The 14,011-nt window shown below is 40.3% G+C and overlaps 1 protein-coding gene across 1 annotated transcript in view; it reads left to right on the forward strand.

The window, feature by feature from the left end:
* The window catches only part of nlgn2a (neuroligin 2a), a 270,452-nt gene that overhangs the window by 21,242 nt on the left and 235,199 nt on the right, over window positions 1-14,011 (forward strand). The window contains exon 3 of the mRNA XM_079867668.1: window positions 4,623-5,711. The gene's annotated coding sequence lies outside the window, so the exon portion shown is untranslated. The remainder of the gene's footprint in view (window positions 1-4,622; window positions 5,712-14,011) is intronic.

The raw sequence follows: 14,011 nt of genomic DNA on the forward strand, positions 1-14,011 counted from the left end.
CCCCCTCCCCAAACTAATTGCTCCGTTCTATTCACCCACTTACATCAATCTTTTATTTTTTTTCCCCTTGTTCTCCACGTCTTCCCTTATCTTATCTGCCAGCATGACTGTTAAAAGACACTTTGGCAAAATGCCAAATCAGTCATTACTGAAAGAAGACCAGAAAAAGGCCAATTGAGACTGATGGTTTTTAGAACTGTTAAAACACCATTTCTCCAAGTTATTCGAGCTTCTGAAAGAAAAAATAGAAAAAAGAAAGAAAAAAAACCAAGCATAACTGTTTTTGGAAGAAAGAGCTTTGAGAGTTAATGTTCATAATTTTATTTTTATTTTTTTTAATTTCACATCCTTCATTTTCTTAAAAAAAGGAAGAGTTGACACACTTTCATAAAGGGAAATGAGGATACGTTTTGGAGGATTTAAAAGCAGAAATGTAAACTTGTAATTTTGTAAATACATAAATTTCTCTGTTAAAACATGTATTGTTTGAGCTGTAAAGCTGTTTAAATAATATTGCGGTTGTTTTAGGGATTATGGTTTTACACAGAATATAACTTCACACAGAAAAGGGTAGTAAGCAATTTTTTCACACTGAAATCATGTTAAAACATATTGTTTATGCCCATAAAACAGTGAGAATTTTCAAATGTATGGATTGGCCCCATTCACTTCCATTGTGTGTGTAACCCCCTTTTTTAAAGCCCCCCTGTAGTCAATAATTGTATCCCCTAAAACTTTGAACACCAAAATGACATTAAAAAATAAAAAAAATCCTGTAAAAAAAATCCTTCATGCCTTAAAAATAGCTTGAATGTAACTCTACACCCTTGCTTCATTTAGTATATGCAGTTCTGTGAATATGCAAATTAGCCCCGCCTCCACTCACTCACACCAGCTCAGAGATCCACTCGCTCAGTCCACTTACTGAGGTAAACACTGCACAATGGTGTCGCTCTTTACAACGTTGGACACATAACGGTAATTAATATGATTAGCCTTTTGCTTGACTACGTTTTCAAACAGCTAATAATGTGTTGCTAATGTTACACAAACCATGTTCCCGTTCGCCATCTCAGTCAGACGACGGCCTTCTAACAATCATCAGAAACGCTGTGAACAACTCAGAACGTCAGTGGAAAAAGGCTTATAGTTCATCATGACATCGTAATATACATCATACACCCGCTATATTGCTAAATCTAACAATTGATATAAATCTATATTGATATTTTTCACATCAACAGAAAAATATATCTTCTCTTGAGACTCCCCTGCTTCAGAGCGATCATAGTTAATGATATGCTAAAGCTCACCAGCACATCGACCTGATTGGTTACAAGGTAGTTTGTGACATCAGAAAACCCCAGCGATTTCAAAACGGGGTTTTTGAGACTGTCTTTGGAGTTTTAAAGCAACACTAAGTAGGATTTTTTACCTTCAAATAATGGTTCCAAAATCGTTTCAGTGGTTCATCAAGTCGTGACAGGGTGAAAGGCACTTATGCCACCGCTTTGCGTTCCTTTATCTGGTATATCCACGCTATGTAAGATTGCCAGATCGGGTTGCGTTTCTGTAGTTCTAATGAGACATAAGAAAACTACAAATTTGACTTGCTTTACGGCCATTGTTACGGCCAAGCCGGTGCTGGATAAACAGCGAGCGTGCGCGTGCGACAGTAGGATGCAGTAGGCTAAATTATTTACGACAGCGGTAATGGACAATTCCGCTTCCAACCTGGGGCCGGTTTCACAAAGATAGACTTTGACTATGGCTTAGATATAGTAGATAGTCAGACTTCAGATAGACATATAAATCAGACCGTTGCACAAAGCACTTAAGACTCTGACTATCTTAAGTAGGACTACACTGCAATGCATTCTGGGTAAAATAAGACACTTTTCAAAACAAAAACATGGCGGATCGAGTAAGCGCATTCAACCGCTCGGTGCAGTTTACCCCAGCGGAAAATATGTGTTTGTTGGAGGAGTATAACAGTTACAAGGACATTTTACTTGGGAAATTTAGTGGAGAATGTAGTAACAAGAAGAAATATTTAAATTATGAGCCATTTTCCCTTTTCTTTTGGCTGTTTGTAATGTAACTGATTGTTACAGCTGGTTGCCAAGGTAACAGAGTCTTAGACCTAAGTTAACCTGGGGGTAAGGTGTCTAATTTTTTTGGTCTAAATTAAGTCAGTTTTTGTTTTTGTGAAACAGTCTAACTTGCATTAGACTAGTCTATGAGCAAATTTTAGACTTGTCTAACACTATAGACCGGTCTAAAATAGCTTTGTGAAACCGGCCCCTGTAGGGCGACCGCAGAGGAAAAGTTCCTTGGTGTTGCTTTAAAGAGAAAATACTCAGCAATGGTGTTGACTTTCAAATTTGTACTTGGTTAAATCATATTAAAAACATTACATAGACATATAAACAACATTAAAAGCTTGATTTTCACCACAGGGGGACTTAAAGGAGAACTCCGGTCAATTTTAACATTGAGCTCATTTTTTTGTACATTTGGAGTGCTGTCAATACAGAGAACAACGACAAAAATCGGTGTTGCCTACACCGAGTTATCCTCTTTTTAAAATTTGCACCCTGTTGACTTCAATGGGGCAAGTTTTAAACCTGCTTTTAGCCTCTTAACATCCTTGATGTGTCATTACAAGTGCACAGGTCATGTGAGTGATTCCTTCGGAGTGAACGCGGGTCAATCTGACTGCAGTAGATGTGAAAGATATGAATAAAAATGATATTTATTTAGCCAGCGCTCATACCTGTATTTACATCCTGTTTTCGGTCAAAGTCCATAGTAATCGATTGTCGAGTTCACGCGCATGATCATAGGTACTAAACCAATGCGCGTGAACTCGACAATCGATTAATGACGCTTATGACTTGTAATGACACATCAAGGATGTTAAGAGGCTAAAAGCAGGTTTAAAACTTGCCCCATTGAAGTCAACAGGGTGCAAATTTTAAAAAGAGGATAACACGGTGTAGGCAACACCGATTTTTGTCGTTGTTCTCTGTATTGACAGCACTCCAAATGTACAAAAAAATGAGCTCAATGTTAAAATTGACCAGAGTTCTCCTTTAAGGGATAAGTAGAAATATATATATATATATATATATTTTTTTTTGTTCTAATCAACATTATGCCACAATTGCTGTTGTTCCTTTAAAGTCGTCAGGAAATGGAGGTTGCGATAGTCTTTTCTTCCTGTGACGTACAGTATATCCGAGTGAAACGGCTTCTCAAACAAGAAAAAAGCAGGGTGGGACTTGATTTTGTCCCTGGGGAATTGATTGGATTGTTGTGGTTTGCTATTGGTTGATCTCATGTGAGTGACAGGTTGCCCCGCCCTCGTGCCAGTAAACACATCATCAGAGAAGAGAAGTCGCTGCAAGAGGGAGAAGTTATTTTGATTAAAGATTACGGGCGCATTTAAAAAAAAAAAAAAAAAAAAAAAAAATCAATTTTGATTTCACTGCGACTTTAAATAGTTTGCCAGTATTATAGTTGTATAGAGTTATTCCAGTAAAGCCATGCTGACTCTGACTGTGAGATTGTAGATAAATAATCGTCTGGAACATTGGGGGAACTGCCTCTGTTGTTTTCTAGTGTGTATGGCCTTGTAAGGTGGGAAACTGCTGCAAGTCAGGCCAGTAAAGTGTCTCCCTCCTGCTGTGAATGAATCCTCCTCTGCCCAGAGCAGATGTTTCCGCTGCTTTCACAGATTTAGACACACCTGCTGCCTTCAGCTTCAGTTCAGGTTAAGGTGAGTCCGGTCTGCATGAGTTTAAGATCTCCTGAGTGTTGTCTGGAGACTGGATAAAATGAGATCTATTTCTGTATAACTAACTGGATGTGTTTCAGCTGCGTCTCACTGAAGCCCATGGACTCGCATCGTTCTGTAGAGCAGAATTAGAAAATAGTTATTACCACAAAAGTGCTGGGATTTTTGCTTACTTGTGTTTATTTGCCTTGTTTCACGAGTGTAGAGATTATAGTGTACTGCAGTTTGTGCAACTGGAGCAAAATCAGTGATTTAAAGTTATTAAATCAATAATATCGAACTGCTGCACTGATTAAGACTGTTGCGTAGTGGAATATTGTGAAATAATTTGTGCTTAACCATCAGGCAATTTTCATGTCCCCATTCATCACTATTAAATTTTTTTTTAATGGATTTGAAAATAGAATAAAGTATTTTAAATAAATTTAAAATAAAAATGTTTTCTGTCTTTTTGAGAGAAATTATTTTATTCAGCTAAGATGTGTTAAAAGTTGTCCTTTTTAACTTTTTATTCATCAATAAATCCTCAAAAAAATATCACAACTGTTTCCAACATTGATGAAAACTGAGTGTCGAATCATCATATAAGAATGATTTCTGAAGGATCATGTGACACTGAAGACTGGAGTAATGATGCTGAAAATTCAGCTTTGATCACAGGAATAAATTATATTTAAAATAGAAAACCATTATTTTAAATTTTAATAACATATTTCACAATATTACTGTTTTTACTGTATTTTTGATCAAATAAATGAGGCTTGATGAGCATAAGAGACTTCAAAAACATTAAAATAGTAATTTTTTCCTATTTGTCTTTTAGTTCCTGAATTTTTAGGCACAAGTGGCACCGTTTACCAAAGATGCACAAGAAACCGATAAGCCTAGTCCAACAAAGATGTAAAAGAAGATCCCCATCATCATCCAGCGGTTGACATCGGGTCATGGTGAACAAGAGGGGGTTCTGTCACTTTAAAATGCCCTGACGTCATTCTGATGCAGAACCGAGGATGACCTCGTGCGCGAGGAAGGAGAGAAATCAAACGTATCATATCATATATAACATTCAGCCTTGGTTTTTGGCAGCACCACTGCAGTGGTGATGGTGTGTGTGTCCATCAGAGCTGTATGTAACGCATAGGAATGCAGCAGGGATGCTGAGAGTGGTGTGTGTGGATGCGCGCGTTGTCACAGCGACAGACCAGCTTGGATACAGAGCGTCACAGAGAGCGTGAACGCGCACAAGAGAGAGAGCGCTAGCGAGAGACGGGCAATCAAAAATCTCACAGCATCTCATCTCTCCCGTTGCACAAGCTCCCGGAATCACGGGAAAACGACAGCGGAGCCGGTGAGCACCATGACCGCCTTCAGTAGCCGGGATCAGACGCTCGAGAGACCGATAGATTAAACTCGAGACTTCGCTGCCAAAGTCAGCGCGTCAAATCGGCGTTTGTGGCCGGAAAACCGTCAAATATCACGAAAGAGAGTCTTGCTTAGACACATAGAGGGGAAAACAGGTCATATAAGTGAATTCGTGTTTATTTCGTGTTTTTTTCTCTCCATATGCGCTATTAAGGGAGAAGCAGACTTACGTTTTTTAAACAAGCTTTTCAACGGACAAATCCAACTAGACTTCATTTACGTAGACGTTCCGTTGATGGAGGGACGCGCGTGCACGATTCTTCACTTTTGAAATCGTTTTCTGTGAATGTGTGTTATGTCGGGGTGTTGTCGGGAGAAACCGTGAAACATTTGCTGCTGTTCTCGGACAACGGAGAATCGTGTGGTTTATTCCGAGCTCAGGCTGATGGAATTGCGCTGACCAACGACTGACAACACAGGGAAATACCCATAGATCATCAATACACAGACCTCGGATTTCTGCCTACGGCTCATTCCCAGCCAGGTAAAGGTATTTCTATGGTTCATTTATTAACAGCTAGACTGTTTTATAGCCAGCAGGGTCAGTTGGAGTAGTGCATAAAATGTTGTTGGTATAAAGGGAATTAAATGACCATGTTTTGCTGTTTAAACTGCTGCAACCTGTTCTGAACCCTTTTCCGAAATGTTTCATCCCCGCGCGTTTCAATTGGGGCAAAACGTGCACGCGCGGATGGTACTGTCGCGTGTATCATATGATTGTGTGTGTCAGGAAATAAACGTGCATATTGACCCATTTTAATATACGCATTAATCATGCTTTAATGTTTTCTTTCCTTGTTGGCCAAAGCAGATTCATTTCTCCCCTAGTTCTGTTAAATGTTTCTAGAAATCAGACACTGTTGTCACACTTTTTTTAAATTTATTTTTTTAGCATTATGTCTCAAACTTTGATATGATATTCCCAAACTTAAACTAGCATAGAAATTGTAAAATTAAAGTAAAATGAATGTCAATTGCAAAGAGTATACCAACCCCAATGAGTTGTAACACCAACAGAAATTTTTTGCCATGGATTTGTGATCAGATATAGGCTACTGTTTATATATTATATATACATGTTTAAGCCATCATCAGATTAAAAACAGCAAGCTGTAATCGGAGCCAAATTCAGAAAAGTATAAAAAAATATATAAGCTGACAGTGTCATCTTTATGGGCCCAGTAAAGTACAGTTCACTCTGATATAGGCTTATATATATATATATTTATATATACACATTTATAAAAGACAGATAACATGTTTATGAAATGCTTGTTCATTAACAATATAACAAATCCATTTTTATGTGTGAATTTTGTATTTTCTTATACCTCAAAATTGGTCCTTTTTATTTGTACACAGAGACATAAATATTTCACTGTCACTTAGGGAGGGTGTGATCATGTGTAGTGATGTCATCCCATCTATTCTAGTCCATGAATAATTTGTTAAATTGATGGTGTTGCAACACTGCCCAGTCTCCCCTATTCACGTTTTTGAAATATCAACAATATATTGTCTCATTTCTTTTTGTATATTTGAAAGGGCTTTGACGTCATAAAGCATGAAAATGAGATTATCAAAGAATCACTCCGGCCCCCAGCATCCTTCTCTGTCCTCCTGCAACACACACACACACACACAGGAATATAAACCTATCACCGTATATCAAAGACAAGTAATCGCTGGTTCACTGATGTGCCGAACATCTGATGGGAGGAGAGGTTGAAGCAAGAGCAGCAGTTACCACACACACACACACACACACACACACACACACACACACACACACACACACACATAGTCTGAAAGAATGGGCCACATTTATATGCTATCCTAGTATGGCCATTCCAAACCTAGTGGATAGCAGAATTGAGAAGAGACAGAAGCGCTCTGTTCTGTGAGCAGGGAATGCTGATCTCTCTCTCTCTGTCTCTCTCTCTCTCTCTCCCTCTCTCTGTCTCTCTCTCTCTCTCTCTCTCTCTCTCTCTCCATCTCTCTCTCCATCTCTCTCTCTCTCTGTCTCTGGCCCAAATAGCAGATATGGGGCTCTCACTGTGTCATTTGGGAGCAGCGTAATGGATGGGAGCAACTGTGTGACTGTCCTTGTGTTGGACTGATTGGTTACTATAGCCTAGATGTTCATTTTTCCACTTGCTGCAGTGGACTTTAAACTGTGTGTAGCTTATACCGAACAACACCCATTTGTGTTCATTGACATGTCATAGGCTAACCATTACATTGTTGTTATAACTTTTTCGTTAGACTTTCCACTATTAGACGTTGGAACATGGATGTGGAGATTTGCTCCCATTCATAGTCTCAGTGAAGCACTGATGTTGGGCTGGGGTTTCTTCCAAATCATCCTAAAGTTCTTCAGTAGGGGTTTAAGGTTTAGCCAAAATATCATTTAACTTTAGTCAAAATTTTGTTCAGTTTTACTCATTTTGTGCACTAAAATGGCACTCAAAAAAATCAAGAATGTATTCTGGATGCAATGTAGACGTGCCATTTCAGCTTTTTGCTGTGTGTGTGTGTGTGTGTTAGCAGCAGCACCAGACAGCATGTCTTGTTTATTCACGCAGAAGCAGCGGATCAATGAGCACTAATTGATTTCAATGAACTGATTAAAGACAGGGAGGCAGGAGGCCACGTTGTTGGAGGATATACGAGCATGTGTGCATGTGTTTTATGTGTGTGATGCCTTGATGGAGAGTAGACTCTGTGATCTCACAAGATGGAGAGACCAAACATATGGGTGTAGATGCGCACAGAAGTGTGTGTGTGTGTGTGTGTGTGTGTGTGTGTGTGTGTGTGTGTGTGTGTGTGTGTGTGTGTGCTGGTCTCGTACCCTGTAACAGATGGGCTGAACTGAGCCAGATAAGGAGTTGGACACCAGGCTCTTGAATCTCCATGTGTTCATTTGATAGTTACTGATTTCTGTGTACTAATACTAGGACTGAATACGCCGTGTTTACCTCAGCATTCGTTCGCTTTGCCCAGAATCTGTTCATTCAGAGCAGCTCCTCGGATTCGTTTATGCTCGAATGAGGCTGTGATGTATGTGTGCGAGTGTGTGTGTGTGTGTGTGTGTGTGTTGTATTGTCATGGTTGAATTAAGCTGAGGGATAAAAGGTAGGGCTGTCAAAAGGTCAGATTTGATGGTTTCTCCTGGTTCATGTCATTTCTATCTGCTTCTGTTGTGTGAAAGAAGGGGGCTTACGTCTACAGAACCTATCCAGGTGTTTAGTGGTCTTGGATTAGAGCTGTGTGATGTTGGGATGTAAGGGATAGAGATCGAGGGAGAAAGAGAACGAGATAAAAGCAGGATTCCCTCACATCCTGGATTCTCTCTGGTCATGCATCTCAGAGCTTTAAGTCAATGCTGGCCATCATGTCACCACTCGGCAGCCATTTTAATGAGATCTGTGTCCTCACCAGGGTGTGATGGTCCTCCTGTCTCTTCTGGTTTGTGTGTTTCCCTCCCTCCCCCTCGGATAGATCGCTCTATTCTTTTTGTTCACAGCACCTCACTTATCTCTCTCTCATAGGCTCTCGTTTTAAGGTTAGAGGAAGGTCAAATGCTCAAAAGAATCACATTCACACACACACGGCTATCATGGTGTGTGAAGTATACTCACGCATCTGTTTTATAAAACAGACCAGTGAAGAGGGCCAAGGGGATTAAAGACATGAATGGACACACACATAGACTTACACACACTCGCATTCACATCCCTCGGTGTGTGAGGCACCTGTTGGGATGCAGGACTTAAAGGTGTAGCAGCTCTCCAAAATGATACATTTCCAAACACGTTTCCTGCAGAATTCTGTTAAATAAGAAGTATGGGGTCGGTAAGGTTTTTTGCGCCATTTAGGAGGAGAGAATAAGTGGTGAAGAGATAACACCACTTGGTGCCATGCACCAACATAAATTACACACTTTTCAAACTACACAATCATGACTATGTTCACTGTTTTGCTTAAGTAACAGTTTCATATTAAATCTAAAAGGGGAATCTATTAGACTGTGGCTGTCAAAAGCTGTCAAATGCGGCTTTATCGAGCTCAACGGCTCTGGCCGTGCTAAACGAAACGCTATTGGCTATTTTTAAACGGGGGAGGGCCTGTCTTCCTCTTTCAGTGGAAATGACGTCAACACATTGAATAATGCTTCGTGTTTCAAGGCACTTCAGTGGGTCTTTAAAGGGGGGGTACAATGGTGTTTCATGTATTCAGAGTTGTTTACAGTGTTAAAGAGATGGATTCTCATGCTAAACATGGCCAAAGTTTAAAAAAAATATTTTGGACGAATAACTGAGAATTTCTGTGCCGAAAATCTTACTTCCGGGTTGGTACAAGTTTCGGCTGGTTTTTTTCGATCGTGGATCTAATGACGTAGATGAGAGTGGAACTCCTTATATGAGCATTTCTCTCGGAAAAGCTCGCCCGCGCACACGTCGACCAGAGGAGAGCGAGACCGCGCACATCAACGCGCTTCAACAGGAAATCATCGGCAGCGCTGCATAGGATTTGTTCAAGAATGTCTCCAAAAAAGTGTGTTTTTGGATGTGAGGGAAAGCTTACCGTGTTCAGCTTTCCAAAGAACCCAGTGTTACAGGAACAGTGGATGCCGTTTGTTTTTCCGGGGAAGCAACGGAGTGTAGGAAGTGCGGTTGTGTGTTCTGGTCGTTTCAGTGACGAATGTTTTATTAACAAGGCCCAGGTCGACGCTGGATTTGCAAATCGTTTGCTATTAAAACGTGGAGCGGTCCCAGTGATAAAAGACCCCATTCATGTAAGTACAACTGGATCAGATTTCTGTCTTTTGCTGGAAATCAAGCACTACCGCTTGACTCTATAGCTCCGCCTCCAGGACCTCGGCTTTTTCCGGAGAGAATCGGAAAGCTGTATTTTTCTTTTATAAATATAATAAAACTAAACACTTTTTGGAGATATTAAAGATGCACTACTACTCTATAGGTACTCAAGATTAACATGAGATTAGGTGAAACTGTGCATGTTATGTACCCTTTAATGATAATTAAGAAATGAAACAGTAAAACTAACCGTCGAGAATCACCAAACCGGTTACTGTTTCATCTCTAATATATATTTATAAATGTGTTGCACATTTCCAAACATCCCTACCGCCCTCCTCGTCTCCCATAGCCAATCTACAAATTGCTTTCTTTTAGCTGTTTCTGCATTGGAATAGAAGTATTTTGACATAAAAAAAATACACACTTCACCTTTAACTCCAAGTTTTTTGTGGCAAATTTGTCAGCTCTCAGAGTGTGTTTGATGGGTCGGATAAGCAGCCGGAGCAGATCCCAGGTTTCCAGGGCATGACGCTGTTAAACTCATTCAGTGTTAATAAGAAGCATCTAAAAATATAAACACTGTTGGTGATGGTGTTAGGTGGCTTTTCTTGTTTTTATGTTTAGAAATCTGTTTAAAATGGAGTGTTTAATTCATCATCTGCTGTTTGTTAATTCTATCCATCCATCTAATGGAAATCGTTGCAGGTTGAACTCATAGGTGTCGCTGAGGTATCGATAGAGATATCTCTTAAACGCATCGATCTGCATTGATATTCTGTTTAGTCACCGGCATGCATCACGTGACCAGCGCAGCAAGGTCACTGCTCGTCTATGGCCTGATTTCCTCTTCCTGCTGTTCAGGGGATTTGAGTAAATCCGCATTGCACGATGACGCTCAGCTAGATTAGTATATTTATTATGTAAGACGCGCACACACACACACACACACACACACACACACACACACACACACACACACACACACACGCAGACACTTTATATATGTAATCATATTCCGTCAAATTTCAGGGATATAAATAGAAGCGTTTGTTGCTAGTCTATCCTCAAATGGAATTCATGCAATGCATTCACGGTATGAAATGAGTTGAGTGGGCTATTGCACCATTTCCTTCCTGTTTTGTTAACGTACACACACACACATACACACACAGAATGAGACTATTAAGCCAAATGGCTGCTCTTATGGCAAGTGGGTTCTGGCTACTCCTGGTAAAACTGTGAATTCTGGGAAACAGATATATTTTGAGTGTTGATGCTAAATTGGTTGCATCAGTCTAATGGACACCATGATATCAAGATATTGTACCCCCTTTAATACCCCCTTTTCTTGATTTTTCTCTCTCTTTACGTCTCTGTCCAATCAGGGTGTTTGTTCAGATAGCGGTGTGTTTGTATGTGTGTGTTTTACTGTCTGCTCTGGGTGCCTGGGTCTATCTGTGCCCTTGTCTGAATGTTAATGTATAATAGGCGTTAGACAGCACACAGTAAGTGCTAACATCATAATAGCCAGTGATATGACAACCGACCATCACAGGCTGGTTGCAATAATGAAGCACTCAACATGAGGGGCTTTCGCACTGGAGGAACGTTTCCATAGTTTCTATTACTATTGGCAGAAGTACCTTCACCACAGGAACTAGGAACGATTTTAGCTTTAGCAGCGCCTTTTGGGGTGCCCTGTTTACACCTGGTATTAAGATGCGTTTTGTTTGATCAGATCACAGGTAAAACGTTTTGAGCTTGCCCACTTTCCACCACTTCCAAATGAATTTGAAGACGCATTCGATCGGATTGCTTTCGTAGTGTAAACGCTCATGTGGTCGAATGTGTTCAAACAGCCACAAAAGACCGTCTACTCTCCGTCTACTGACCTCATGCGTAACATTATGGGAAGCGGCTAGACAGACGGATTTAAACTTTGTCGGCTGGAGACCCAAGTTTGGTTTGAAGACCAAAAACGTACCAAGCACAATGTTCTCTCACCATTCCTGATATCTAACACACACTCACAGCGTTCGGCTGATCTTGTGACTGTCAGAGCAGAAGCTAAAGCTGATGCTCTCTGTGTGTTTTTCCGTCGTCTCCCGTCGCGTTCATATGTAAATTGCACAAGCTTATTTTGTCCATTAGATCGAAAGATCTAAAAAAAAACCATACATTTACCCGCCCATAGACCCTCCCCTCGAAGAAATCAGGACAGAAGTGGTTGAAAGTGAACAAAAGAGACGAATTAAAACACCAGTAAACGGAAATTTGTTTCCCTCGTCTACTTGTGATCTGAACGACCAAAACTCATCTTATTACCAGGTGTAAACAGGGCCTAAATGAGCTCCTACTTCAGAGTAGTGTCTAACCCAGCACAACTGGAACTACCAGTGACGTAAGTGTACGTTGATGGACCGAACGCATGCCGTACAAAACCCGTGTAAAAAGCAGCATAAACACACAGTTTACATATACTTACTCCACAAACTAACATACAGAAAGCTAAGTGAATTTTCGTCTCTTATCCCTCCCTTTTGCTCTTTTAATCGCACAACAAAAACACAGCTCTTATCACAGCGTTGTCCATCCTCCAGTTGATGTTGTTGAATGCGCGGTTTGCCGGTTTATGTCACTCCAGAGTTCCTACTGCCGGTGCGAATGCGACCTGGAAAATGACCCCAGGGGAAAATAAAAGTTCTCTGTGGACTGTCCTGGTGTCTAGTTCCTATAACTGAGTTCTTTTAACTACCTGGTGAGAAAGCCCCTATTCTGTCTGTTAATATTATTATTTTCTATTATGTTTCTCCCCAGCCTTTTCTCTCTCTCTCCTAACATCAGCATGCAATGCCATTTTTGCTTTACTTTAATAATCAGGCATATTTCTGAGTCAAACAGGATTGTGATCTGATTGAATTGTGAAAACAATCTGGGTTTAAAAATAAGGTGATGCTAAACAAAAAGTAATTTCAAAGCTCATATTACTTATGATGAAAAAAAAGACAATTATAAACTAAATAGGGTTGATTTTTCACAATGTATTTCTGGTTCTTCTCACAGTATTGCACCTATACTATTAGCAATATTCTAATTTATTTCTGTGTTTATCTGATGTCATTTTCAACAGTTCCATTATTAAAGCAGGTCTGCTTAATAAGCGGAAGTATAGTATGATGAGGTAGTTGGTGATACCAAACATAATGTTGACATGCATACACATGTTTGTATAATTTCTCAGATTCTGTTCCATTTCATTCTGTTAGCTTCCCCACTCTTTCTCCCTCCACGTCTAGAGGCATTTCCACGCTGAGGACATGCCTGTGTGTCTCTGGCTGGCTGGTTATGTAGGTTAAGGAGGGTGACGGAGGCATTGAGGACTGAGCGCTGCAGTGCTGCACTTTGGGAGGATGATGTGATGGCTAGAGCCCCTCTCTCTCTCTCTCTCTCTCTCTCTCTCTCTCTCTCTCTCTCTCTCTCTCTCTCTCTCTCTCTCTCTCTCTCTTCCATTCTCCCCCCTTCCTTCCTCTCTCTCTCTCTCTCTCTCTCTCTCAATTTCTTTTTTTCTTCTTCAGTAAAGCCCTGCTGGTCCAAATACTCCTCTGCAGTGCAGAGTTGGCCACTTGACCCGTGTCAATATTAGAGCCCAGCAGCTGGTCCTAGATCAGTGCAGCAGGTGTATTGGTTGAGCCTAAAGTGAAAGTACTAGAGAGGATGGAATCAAGGATCTGCACTCAAGCCCGGATGCACTATGCACTCTTTCTGAAAGTACGCTTTTATTCCCCCATTTCTCTCTCTTACTTTCTTTCAGACTCTAATACAGTGCGTGTGGCTATTCTTCATGGCCATTGGGTCTTGTCAAGAACGTTGTCTGTCATATTTCATGCTAAGATCAAAATAGATAAGAAAAAATATATTTTGCAAAATGTACATTAGGTACATAAGAGTTTTTGCAATTGCAAAAGTA

Source organism: Squalius cephalus, assembly GCF_949319135.1.
Source record: "Squalius cephalus genome assembly, chromosome: 3".
Classification (NCBI taxonomy): Eukaryota; Metazoa; Chordata; class Actinopteri; order Cypriniformes; family Leuciscidae; genus Squalius; species Squalius cephalus.